General features: G+C 46.8%; 1 long non-coding RNA gene across 1 annotated transcript; it reads left to right on the forward strand.

Moving 5' to 3' along the window:
• Nucleotides 1-4,932: 4,932 nt before the first annotated feature.
• Nucleotides 4,933-5,557, forward strand: LOC121583206. Its single transcript, XR_006003458.1, has 3 exons — nt 4,933-5,017; nt 5,114-5,167; nt 5,531-5,557. It is a non-coding gene; the product is annotated as an uncharacterized LOC121583206 (long non-coding RNA).
• The last annotated feature ends 8,053 nt before the right edge of the window (nt 5,558-13,610 follow it).

The following is a 13,610-nucleotide window of genomic DNA, read 5'->3' on the forward strand; positions in this document are numbered from 1 at the left end:
GACAATAAACAGGTCCACAACAACATATTATTTACCAGGCAAATTTCAGATAACACATATTTTTCCTCAATAATGTAGCATACCTATGTTATTACTTTATTATGTTTACGAAACATTGTTTTGATAGCAACTAATTAGATTATTAGATTATATTTCAGAAATGAGCTTTTCACTAATGATACTGACCAATAAAACATTTAGTCTAATAATATTAAATAAAGGCTGCTATAGATGATGAAGGATACAATGGTTTAGACCAAAACACAACAACACCGAAGGTAGCCTAGAGGTTAAGAAGTTGGGCCAGTACCTGAAAGGTAGCTGTTTCGAATCCCGAGCTAACTAGGTCAAATTTGTCGATGTGCCGTTGAGCAAGGCACTTAACCCAACTCGCTCCTGTAAGATGACACTAAGCTACAGGACTGTTTTGCTAGCACAGACTGGAATATGTTCTGGGATTCTTCTGATGGCATTGAGTAGTACCACATCAGTCACTGCCTTCATCAATAAGTGCATCGATGAAGTCATCCCCACAGTGACCATATGTACATACCCCAACCAGAAGCCATGGATTACAGGCAACATCCGCACTGAGCTAAAGGGTAGAGCTGCCATTTTCAAGGAGCGAGACTCTGGACGCTTATAAGAAATCCCGCTATGCCCTCCGATGAACCATCAAACAGGCAAAGCGTCAATACAGGACTAAGATTGAATCGTACTACACCGGCTCCGACGCTCGTTGGATGTGGCAGGGCCTGCAAACTATTACAGACTACAAAGGGAAGCACAGCCGCAAGCTGCCCAGTGACACAAGCCTACCAGACGAGCTAAAATACTTATATGCTCGCTTCGAGGCAAGCAACACTGAAGCATGCATGAGAGCATCAGCTGTTCCGGATGACTATGTGATCACGCTCTCCGTAGCCGATGTGAGTAAGACCTTTAAACAGGTCAACATTCACAAGGCCGCAGCGCCAGACGGATTACCAGGACGTGAACTCCGAGCATGCGCTGACCAACTGGCAAGTGTCTTCACTGTCATATTCAACCTGTCCCTGACTGAGTCTGTAATACCAACATGTTTCAAGCAGACCACCATAGTCCCTGTGCCCAAGAACACTAAGGTAACCTGCCTAAATGACTACAGACCTGTAGAACTCCCATCTGTAGCCATGAAGTGCTTTGAAAGGCTGGTCATGGCTCACATCAACACCATTATCCCAGAAACCCTAGACCCACTCCAATTTGCATACCGCCCCAACAGATCCACAGATGATGCAATCTCTATCGCACTCCACACTGCCCTTTCCCACCTGAACAAAAGGAACACCTACGTGAGAATGCTATTCATTGACTACAGCTCAGCGTTCAACACCATAGTGCCCTCAAAGCTCATCACTAAGCTAAGGACCCTGGGACTAAACACCTCCCCGAGTGCTGAAGCACGTAGAGCGTAAAAATCATCTCTCCTTGGTTGCAACACTCACTACCGAGTTCCAAACTGCCTCTGGAAGCAAGGTCAGCATAAGAGCTGTTCGTCAGGACTTTAATGAAATAGGTTTCCATGGCCGAGCAGCCGCAAACAAGCCCAGGCGTGGAAACGTGTTCTCTGGAGTGATGAATCACACTTCACCATCTGGCATTCCGACGGACGAATCGGGCTTTGGCAGATGCTACCTGCCCCAATGCATAGTGCCAACTATACATTTACATTTTTGTCATTTAGCAGACGCTCTTATCCAGAGCGACTTACAGTTAGTGAGTGCATACATTTTTTTAATTTTTTTTTTTCATACTGGCCCCCCGTGGGAATCGAACCCACAACCCTGGCGTTGCAAACGCCATGCTCTACCAACTGAGCTACATCCCTGCCGGCCATTCCCTCCCCTACCCTGGACGACGCTGAGCCAATTGTGCGCCGCCCCATGGTTCTCCCGGTCACGGCCGGCTACGACAGAGCCTGGATTCGAACCAGGATCTCTAGTGGCACAGCTAGCACTGAATCATTATTCCTCCTTCACCAAACTTTATAGGGGCTATTTTTCATGGTTCGGGCTAGGCCCCTTAGTTACAGTGAAGGGAAATCTATATATTTTTATTTATTTACTTTTTACTCCCCAATTGGTAGTTACAATCTTGTCCCATCGCTGCAACTCCCATACGGACTCGGTAGAGGCGAAGGTCGAGAGCCATGCATCCTCCGAAACACGACCCTGCTTCTTGACACACTGCTCGCTTAACCACAAAGCGAGGTCCATACAGAAATTATTTGTTGAGATCGGTGTGGAAGAACTTAACTGGCCTGGATCTCAACCCCATCGAACAACTTTGGGATGAATTGGAACGCAGACTGCGAGCCAGGCCTAATCGCCCAACATCAGTGTCCGACCTCACTAATGCTCTTATGGCTGAATGGAAGCAAGTCACTGCAGCAATGTTCCAACATCTAGTGGAAAGCCTTCCCAGAAGAATGGAGGCTGTTCTAGCAGTAAAGGGGGAAACTACTCCATATTAATGCCTATGATTTTGGAATGAGATGTTCAACGAGCAGGTGTCCACATACTTTTGGCCACGTAGTGTAGTTTCACAAGCCAATGCTAACTAGCTGGAAGTCAGTCATTGCGCTAACTCTAGTTAGCAATTGCGCCACAGATAGAACAATGAGACAGATATTTCACCAGATGTATAAATGTAAAGCATCCGCTTGGCGTTTCCACTCACTACCAAATATGCTGGTGAGAGAAAGCCCAGTGGCCGGCAGTGGGCGAAGATGGAACGAGATGGATTTTGGCCGACATTCTTCAAATGTTCTCATTGATGAAACATTTGATGTCAATACAGTTTTCTGTTCCCCAAAATATAATCTGTTACAAACAGAGTGGAATAAGGTTTGTAGACTTTAACCTTTGCCAAAGTTTCCAAAAATTGCGTTGTTTTGGAGTGCAAGTGTGAATTGAGTTATTGTACATGCGCACTTCACAGTGTAGGCGTTCCCTGACGGAAAGATGCAAATATATGCTAGAACGTGCCAATAGGATCTCACTAGCTCGTGCTTGGCTCTGCCCCCCTCCTTGCTTGTTCTGCCCACGATGACTCTTTGTTCCCATTGGAACAATGATAAACTGTGGTCTATCTTGGGTTAGTTATAAACATCTTTGATTGCTCTAGCGCTAGTTAGCAACTTTCTCCGAACTGCACGCAGAGACCTAAAAATGGTATCCGCGAGTTCATCTGACTCTGGGGAAGTAGAAAATCCCGATGTATCTATCCCTTTAAGGACCACGACAGCCACCATGTAAAGGATATTTGAAGAAGAATCGCAAGTTTTTCAATGATGGTTTTATCAGAATTATATAATGTAGTGTGTGTGAGTTGAACACAATTACATTCGGTTGTGGATTTGTTGATATCTACATTGCAGGATGAAAAAATGCCTATTTATTGAAGCGCCATACAAGAATCGTGGTGTGTTTCGCCATCTTGTGTTGGGCGTGGGATGTTCCCCAGTGGTGGAAGGAGGGCCAGAGTGAAACAGTTTGGGGACCCCTGAGTTAGAGGATAGCGATGACAGGCCTACTCTCCAGTACCACAGAACAAGCCTTGGAGAGAAATGAACCAGAGAGGATCTGACAATGTTATAGCTATAAGATATATCATTTTGGTCAGTGGTTCAGCAATTTATTATCACAAGTTCTGTCTTGGGAAAATCAGGGACTGATTGCTGAAGAAAATATTATTGACATAACTAGCCATGAAAGTGCTATAGGCTACTGTACCTCAACACATTTATCTTGTCACTATAAAAACAAAAAATGCATCTATTCCTCAGCTCTTCCAGGACAGCCCCAACTTTGTCCTGTCAGACCTCAACATGCAGTTGTTGGATGGGGCTTACAACAGCCTTCACAACCCCCACCTATGGTCCTTCTACAGCCTGCAGGACAGGCAGGAGAGACTGTTTAAGGCTGGCTGTAGAACCACTGATCAAAAGGTAGAATACATACACACACACTCTCACTACTTGTATGTTATTGTTGCTATCTTACTCATAGACATGTGCTGTGTAATGGACTAAAACAGAAATGTCTGACGTTTTGAGGCCTCCTTTATAAATAAGTGCTCTGTTCCCGGAGTGCAAATGTATTGGATAAAGAAATGAATTAACTCTACGTAAATAAATAATGAAATTTCAGATAAGAAATGACTTCCTGCCACTGAGGGGGGCAGGTGCACACAAACAGAACCAGGAAGAGAGTTACAGACAGGGATGTTTACGTAAAGTCATTGGCTTTGGTGCCTTGGTCCTTCACACACACATTTGTACCCAGGTACTATATAACACACAGACACAAGCTCACACATGGTTTCTCATCTCTCCTTCTCCCTCCTCCTCCTCCTCTTCTCTAGACTCTCAGGTAAGGGTAACATGTTTCTCTGAAGTGATTGTGCTCCATGAACTTAAGAATATGCTGACATTGAAGACAGGAGCAGCAGGTGGCTTCTGTTGGTTTAATACAAGGAAGTTGTATCTAGATTTTGGATGTGAATATGTCTTGATGAAACCTGATTTATTTTTAAATATATATACAGTATTGCCAGAGACAGGGGCACAACTTTGGTTTTAGAAGTGGGGGGGGGGACATAATTATTATAAACACTCCAAACAGCCTACCCGACCGCTCTGAGGCATCCGCATGGTCCTAAAGCACACCGTTGCCGTCCCTATTGAAACTAACGCCCCTGGCCAGAGACAGTTACCATGGAACATTTGTCCTGCACTGACAAGAAAAAAAACTAAATTCACAAGAAAATCTACTATTTCCTGCCTGAATGTTTTCTGTTTTTATGTCTACAGGAACGGATGGGGTTAGGTTCATGTCTGTGTGGACAGGAGACTCCATCGCCATCCCATGTACCTATCATCAGGATTACATAAACCATGTCAAATACTGGTGTAAAGGGCATTCCTGGAATACATGCTCTTATGTCGTACGCACTGACCATCCCAATAGCAGTGGTAAGACCTCAATATCTGATGCCATCAATCTGAGAACCTTCACTATGGCTATGAAAAGTCTAGAACAAAGTGATTCTGATATTTACTGGTGTGTAGTGGAGAAGAACGGACCAGATGAATGGATAGAATTGTTCAAACTAGTCATTACAGGTAAGAAGATCCCTGCACTGCTTGTATCTGTGTTTAGTAAAGCACAATGAATAATGCTCAGTAATATCCCATGGATAGTCCTGTTGATGAGTGTGTCACTGACATCCTTAGATAATTACTGACATTATTGCTTCATTTTCTGATAACTATAGCTGTGCAAGGTGACCCAGGAAATGTAAATAAAATGTTGAATGGCATAAATGTTAGTACTGTAGAAGAATGAAAAATGAAAACAATTCTGTCAGTCTATTTTGATAATGAAACTTACACATCATGTAAATGAGTGGTCTGTTGGATTAAGAGTATTGAATGGACCTTGTTTTTCTACTCCTGAGTTCTTGTGTTCTGAACCTCTCTGTTCAGACAGTCCTATTGTTGACCAAGAGGAGACTGGCGTTGAGGGAGGTAGTGTTTTTACATCAATACCAACTATTCAAGAGATCTTTACTGTACAAACCACAACACAGATTACCATCACCATCAGTAAGTACGGAGCATACTCTTTTCACACAATATTGTGAATCAGTAATGCGAAATCTTCCCGTTTTGATATAGGTTCTGCTTTATATTCCCACTTTGATCCTAGTCTGTGAAGTACTGAAACTTTGTTTTTTCTTAAACATTGACAGCGATGCCAATACCAACCACCCAGGCACTCTCAGTTATGACTGGAGAATATGCACTCTCCTCTTCCACCTCTCAGGCCTCAGTCAACAACACACACCATGGAGCCCAGCGATAAGTGTAGGCTACACTATCCTATGGTCATTATGCAAAGATTTAATGAATTACTATCGCAAACCAATGTTATTCTTCTACAGATGGGAGTGAACACTATTCTACCTGCCGAAAACGGTTAATGCAGTGCTCTTTTTCCTGTGCACCATCATGGCTGTGGTGAAGTTTAGGACAAACCGACTCCGAGGTCAAACTGAGGATGAGTAGAAACCTCTGAGGTGCCGTCTGGAGCATCACTTCACACACCAATGTGGACACACTCTCACACTCACTCCCTATTGAAAAGTTATTGAATGTGTTTAACAGACATTTAAAGTGTGTGTATATGAATGAGGGTTTCATGGTTAACCTATGTGTAAATGGAACTCATGATGACCAAAGTGTTGTTGACAGTTAGTTCTTAAGTTGTTTCACAGTTGATATTTGGTCGCTTTGCATCATATGATGCAAAATTCATCATACAGAGATGATTTCTGTATTTTGAAGTTACATATCTTGAAAGTTGATTGCTGACAAGTAAAACATTTTGGGACTACAGTATGTCAACAATGGACTAATGAAACAAATACCAAAATATCGTTTTTGGGTGGAGTTGAATCAGAGCCTTGGAGTACCATTCTGTTTATGTTTCCAGCTTTATAAATGGAATATAAATGCTTTGCTAATGAACCGTTTTAAAGACACTACTAATGATGTGAGCTCTGTGTTCTGTGGGTTTGAGTGTGAAGTAGTTTGCTGAGTTGGAGTAAACAATAGAGAGTACACTAAAGCTCAGCGGTAATTTCTCATGACATCATGGAATGAGTTTACCTGAAACCTGCAGCCTTCCGGTGAAGCTGCTTCATGTTAGAGATAATTGTGATTTTGAGCTGTGTCTATGACCAGAGTTAGTTTCCTGTATGGATACAGACTATTTACTATTTATTTAGGCTCAAGATCTGTGTATTTATTTAGGCAAAGGGAGTTCATATCTGGATTTTATCTAAATGTCTTAGAACCACATTAAGACTGGGTTGTGGTCTGGAGGACCATGAAACATGAACCTGCTTTTGGTGTGGGGGTCTGTGGAAGTTTTGGTTTAGCACTTGTCACTCCATCTCTGCAGAGTGAGCTGGGGTTCTGTCTCTCTCTCTCTTCCATCTCTGCAGTGTGAGCTGGGGTTCTGTCTCTCTCTCTCTCTCTCTCTCTCTCTCTCTCTCTCTCTCTCTCTCTCTCTCTCTCTCTCTCTCTCTCTCCCTCTTCCATCTCTGCAGTGTGAGCTGGGGTTCTCTCTATCTCTCTCTCTTCTATCTCTGCAGTGTGAGCTGGGGTTCTGTCTCTCTCTCTCTCTCTCTCTCTCTCTCTTCCATCTCTGCAGAGTGAGCTGGGGTTCTCTCTATCTCTCTCTCTTCCATCTCTGCAGTGTGAGCTGGGGTTCTGTCTCTCTCTCTCTCTTCCATCTCTGCAGTGTGAGCTGGGGTTCTCTCTATCTCTCTTCCATCTCTGCAGAGTGAGCTGGGGTTCTGTCTCTCTCTCTCTCTCTCTCTCTCTCTCTCTCTCTCTCTCTCTCTCTCTCTCTCATCTCTGCAGTGTGAGCTGGGGTTCTCTCTCTCTCTCTCTCTCTCTCTCTCTCATCTCTGCAGTGTGAGCTGGGGTTCTCTCTATCTCTCTCTCTTCTATCTCTGCAGTGTGAGCTGGGGTTCTGTCTCTCTCTCTCTCTCTCTCTCTCTCTCTCTCTCTCTCTCTCTCTCTCTCTCTCTCTTCCATCTCTGCAGAGTGAGCTGGGGTTCTCTCTATCTCTCTCTCTTCCATCTCTGCAGTGTGAGCTGGGGTTCTGTCTCTCTCTCTCTTCCATCTCTGCAGTGTGAGCTGGGGTTCTGTCTCTCTCTCTCTTCCATCTCTGCAGAGTGAGCTGGGGTTCTGTCTCTCTCTCTCTTCCATCTCTGCAGAGTGAGCTGGGGTTCTGTCTCTCTCTCTCTTCCATCTCTGCAGTGTGAGCTGGGGTTCTCTCTCTCTCTCTTCCATCTCTGCAGAGTGACTCGTCTCTCTCTCTCTCTCTCTCTCTCTCTCTCTCTCTCTCTCTCTCTCTCTCTCTCTTCCATCTCTGCAGTGTGAGCTGGGGTTCTCTCTCTCTCTCTCTCTCTCTCTCTCTCTCTCTCTCTCTCTCTCTCTCTCTCTCTCTCTCTCTCTCTCTCTCTCTCTCTCCCATCTCTGCAGTGTGAGCTGGGGTTCTCTCTATCGCTCTTCCATCTCTGCAGTGTCTGGCGTTCTCTCTCTCTCTCTTCTCCATCTCTGCAGAGTGAGCTGGGGTCTCTGTCTCTCTCTCTCTCTCTCTCTCTCTCTCTCTCTCTCTCTCTCTCTCTCTCTGCAGTGTGAGCTGGGGTTCTGTCTCTCTCTCTCTCTCTCTCTCTCTCTCTCTCTCTCTCTCTCTCTCTCTCTCTCTCTCTCTCTCTTCCATCTCTGCAGTGTGAGCTGGGGTTCTGTCTCTCTCTCTCTTCCATCTCTGCAGTGTGAGCTGGGGTTCTGTCTCTCTCTCTCTTCCATCTCTGCAGAGTGAGCTGGGGTTCTGTCTCTCTCTCTCTCTTCCATCTCTGCAGAGTGAGCTGGGGTTCTGTCTCTCTCTCTCTTCCATCTCTGCAGTGTGAGCTGGGGTTCTCTCTATCTCTCTTCCATCTCTGCAGAGTGAGCTGGGGTTCTGTCTCTCTCTCTCTTCCATCTCTGCAGAGTGAGCTGGGGTTCTGTTTCTCTCTCTCTTCCATCTCTGCAGTGTGAGCTGGGGTTCTGTCTCTCTCTCTCTTCCATCTCTGCAGAGTGAGCTGGGGTTCTGTCTCTCTCTCTCTTCCATCTCTGCAGTGTGAGCTGGGGTTCTGTCTCTCTCTCTCTTCCATCTCTGCAGAGTGAGCTGGGGTTCTGTCTCTCTCTCTCTTCCATCTCTGCAGAGTGAGCTGGGGTTCTGTCTCTCTCTCTCTTCCATCTCTGCAGAGTGAGCTGGGGTTCTCTCTATCTCTCTCTCTTCTATCTCTGCAGTGTGAGCTGGGGTTCTGGGTTTCCTACTCATTCTCTCTCCTCCATCCCTCAGGGCCCAAACCCTGAGTGTCAGGGTGAAATGATGTTCAGCAGTACAGTGATTCCTCAGCAGCTCAGGACAACTCAGAGTGTAAACATTAAACCAAAGATCACAAACTCCTCTGCACACTCCACTGGCTTCCATTCCAAGCTCGCATCCACTACAAGACCATGTTGCTTGCCTACAGAGCAGCAAGGGGATCTGCCCCTCCCTACCTTCAGGCTATGTTCAAACCCTACACCCCAACCTGAGTACTCCGTTCTGCCACCTCTGGACTCTTGGCCCTTCCATTGACTTTGCCAATAGCTACTTTATTGAGAAAAAATGACTGACATATGTGGTTGTCCCACCTAGCTAACCGGAAGTCGTTCTGGAGAAGAGCGTCTGCTAAATTACTCAGATGTCAATGTAAACTGTAGGCCTAAGCACTAATAGATGGTTAAGCACATGTCCTTCAATTCTATCGAGTTAGTTTGAGGATAAAAATGTAGGCCTATAACATGTTGTTTTCTTACTTAGGATTTATCCAAAGATATTACATTTGGCCACTAGTGCCCCCTAAAGGCAACTCTCCATTTGGTGTCAGCCAGGCTATCTGCAGGCATCCATCTTTGTGAAATCATGAGTAGGCCTACGGTACACTGAGTGTACAAAACATTAGGAACACCTTCCTAATATTGAGTTGCACTCTGTTTTCCCCTTAGAACAGTATAGGGGCATGGACTATACAAGGTGTCGAAAGCGTTTCTACAGGGATGCTGGTCCATGTTGACTCCAATGCTTCACACAGTTGTGTCAAGTTGGCTGGATGTCCTTTGGGTGATGGACCATTCTTGATACACATGGGAAACTGTTGACTGCATTGCTGTTCTTGATGCACTCAAACTGGTGCGCCTGGCACCTACTACCATATACAGTGGGGGAAAAAAGTATTTAGTCAGCCACCAATTGTGCAAGTTCTCCCACTTAAAAAGATGAGAGAGGCCTGTAATTTTCATCATAGGTACACGTCAACAATGACAGACAAATTGAGGAAAAAAAATCCAGAAAATTACATTGTAGGATTTTTTATGAATTTATTTGCAAATTATGGTGGAAAATAAGTATTTGGTCACCTACAAACAAGCAAGATGTCACGATCGTCGTAAGCAACGGACCAAGGCGCAGCGTGATATGCGTACATCTTTTTAATGTGTACTTAGCAACACGATACAAACAACAAAAACAACAAAACGAAACGTGAAGTCCTCGGTCATAAACACACAAACCTACACGGAACAAGATCCCACAAATGACAAGTGCACAAAAGGCTGCCTAAGTATGGTCCCAATCAGAGACAACAAGCAACAGCTGATTCATGTTGCCTCTGATTGGGAACCACCCCGGCCAACATAGAAAACACATGAACTAGAAACTGAACATAGAACACAAAACATAGACCCTACACACCCTGGCTCAACATATAAGAGTCCCCAGAGCCAGGGCGTGACAGTACCCCCCCCAAAGGCGCGGACTGCGACCGCGCCAACTAAATCCAACAGGGGAGGGGCCGGGTGGGCATTCCGCCTCGGAGGCGGATGCGGCTCCGGGCGTGACCACCACCCTCTAACTACCCCCCCATAGCGCCCCTGGTCTGGTCTGGCCCCGCTGGCTGGAGCTGGACTGGACATCGGTGGAGCGGATTGCTTAGGCTCCGGTGTGGAGCAGCTGACCGGTACCTGACCAGGCACCGGTGAAACAGGCACGGGCTGTGCCGGACTGACAACGCGCACCACAGGCTTGGTGCGGGGAGCAGGAATGGGCCGGACCGGGCTGACGACGCGCACCACTGGCTTGGTGCGGGGAGCAGGAACGGGCCGGACCGGGCTGGCAACGCGCACCACTGGCTTGGTGCGGGGAGCAGGAACGGGCCGGGCTGGCGACGCGCACCACAGGCTTGGTGCGAGGGGCAGGAACAGGCCGGGCCGGGCTGGCGTCGCGCACCACAGGCTTGGTGCGAGGGGCAGGAACAGGCCGGGCCGGGCTGGCGACGCGCACCACTGGCTTGGTGCGAGGGGCAGGAACAGGCCGGGCCGGACTGGGAACACGCACCACTAACTTAGTGCGGGGAGCAGGAACGGGTTGGGCCGTACTGGGAACACGCACCACTAACTTAGTGCGGGGAGCAGGAACGGGTTGGGCCGTACTGGGAACACGCACCACTAACTTAGTGCGGGGAGCAGGAACGGGTTAGGCCGTACTGGGAACACTTACCACTAACTTAGTGCGGGGAGCAGGAACGGGTTGGGCCGTACTGGGAACACGCACCACTAACTTAGTGCAGGGAGCAGGAACGGGTCGGGCCGGACTGGGAACACGCACCACTAACTTAGTGCGGGGATCAGGAACGGGCCGGACCGGACTGGTGTCACACACCATTTGCTTGGTGCGAGGAGCGGGACTGGGTTTCCTCATAAACCTCCGCTCCCTCTGCTGCCTACTCAGTTCCTCTCGCCGTGCCTCTACTCTCTCCTTCTCCCTTATCGCCTCCAGTAGCTCCTCCCTCTGACCAACTAACTCCTGCTCCCTCATGACCAATAGCCCCCGTAACCTGGTGGCCTCCTCTCCTATTCTGCAGATACGCCCTGTAGCTGCCTCCAGCAGCCCCATCGTCCATGCCGTGTGCCCCCCCCCAAAAAATTTTTATTGGGGGTGCCTCTCGCCTGTCCGACGATGACACTGTTGGCGCCGTACCTCCTCTCTCGCCAGGGCTTTAACCTTTGCCCATGGCCCTTTGCCCGCGAACATGTCCTCCCAGGACCACCATTGGCCCACCTGGGCCATCGCCAACTTCTCCAGCTCCTTACCCGGCGTTTGCTCCGAAACACGCTGCTTGGTCCTGTTATGGTGGGATCTTCTGTCACGATCGTCGTAAGCAACGGATCAAGGCGCAGCGTGATATGCGTACATCTTTTTAATGTGTACTTAGCAACATGATACAAACAACAAAAACAACAAAACGAAACGTGAAGTCCTCGGTCATAAACACACAAACCTACACGGAACAAGATCCCACAAATGACAAGTGCACAAAAGGCTGCCTAAGTATGGTTCCCAATCAGAGAAAACAAGCAACAGCTGATTCACGTTGCCTCTGATTGGGAACCACCCCGGCCAACATAGAAAACACATGAACTAGAAACTGAACATAGAACACAAAACAAAGACCCTACACACCCTGGCTCAACATATAAGAGTCCCCAGAGCCAGGGCGTGACACAAGATTTCTGGCTCTCACAGACCTGTAACTTCTTCTTTAAGAGGCTCCTCTGTCCTCCACTCGTTACCTGTATTAATGGCACCTGTTTGAACTTGTTATCAGTATAAAAGACACCTGTCCACAACCTCAAACAGTCACACTCCAAACTCCACTATGGCCAAGACCAAAGAGCTGTCAAAGGACACCAGAAACAAAATTGTAGACCTGCACCAGGCTGGGAAGACTGAATCTGCAATAGGTAAGCAGCTTGGTTTGAAGAAATCAACTGTGGGAGCAATTATTAGGAAATGGAAGACATACAAGACCACTGATAATCTCCCTCGATCTGGGGCTCCACGCAAGATCTCACCCAGTGGGGTCAAAATGATCACAAGTGAGGTGAGCAAAAATCCCAGAACCACACAGGGGGACCTAGTGAATGACCTGCAGAGAGCTGGGACCAAAGTAACAAAGCCTACCATCAGTAACACACTACGCCGCCAGGGACTCAAATCCTGCAGTGCAAGACGTGTCCCCCTGCTTAAGCCAGTACATGTCCAGGCCCGTCTGAAGTTTGCTAGAGTGCATTTGGATGATCCAGAAGAGGATTGGGAGAATGTCATATGGTCAGATGAAACCAAAATAGAACTTTTTGGTTGCATCCAAAGAACACCATACCTACTGTGAAGCATGGGGGTGGAAACATCATGCTTTGGGGCAGTTTCTCTGCAAAGGGACCAGGACGACTGATCCGTGTAAAGGAAAGAATGAATGGGGCCATGTATCGTGAGATTTTGAGTGAAAACCTCCTTCCATCAGCAAGGGCATTGAAGATGAAACGTGGCTGGGTCTTTCAGCATGACAATGATCCCAAACACACCGCCCGGGCAACGAAGGAGTGGCTTCGTAAGAAGCATTTCAAGGTCCTGGAGTGGCCTAGCCAGTCTCCAGATCTCAACTCCATAGAAAATCTTTGGAGGGAGTTGAAAGTCTGTGTTGCCCAGCGACAGCCCCAAAACATCACTGCTCTAGAGGAGATCTGCATGGAGGAATGGGCCAAAATACCAGCAACAGTGTGTGAAAACCTTGTGAAGACTTACAGAAAATGTTTGACCTGTGTCATTGCCAACAAAGGGTATATAACAAAGTATTGAGAAACTTTTGTTATTGACCAAATACTTATTTTCCACCATAATTTGCAAATAAATTCATTAAAAATCCTACAATGTGATTTTCTGGATTTTTTTCCCTCATTTTGTCTGTCATAGTTGACGTGTACCTATGATGAAAATTACAGGCCTCTCTCATCTTTTTAAGTGGGAGAACTTGCACAATTGGAGGCTGACTAAATACTTTTTTTCCCCACTGTACCGTTCAAAGGCACTTAAATATTTTGTCTTGCCCATTCACCCTCTGAATGG

Source organism: Coregonus clupeaformis, chromosome 15 (genome assembly GCF_020615455.1).
Source record: "Coregonus clupeaformis isolate EN_2021a chromosome 15, ASM2061545v1, whole genome shotgun sequence".
In the NCBI taxonomy this organism is placed as follows: domain Eukaryota; kingdom Metazoa; phylum Chordata; class Actinopteri; order Salmoniformes; family Salmonidae; genus Coregonus; species Coregonus clupeaformis.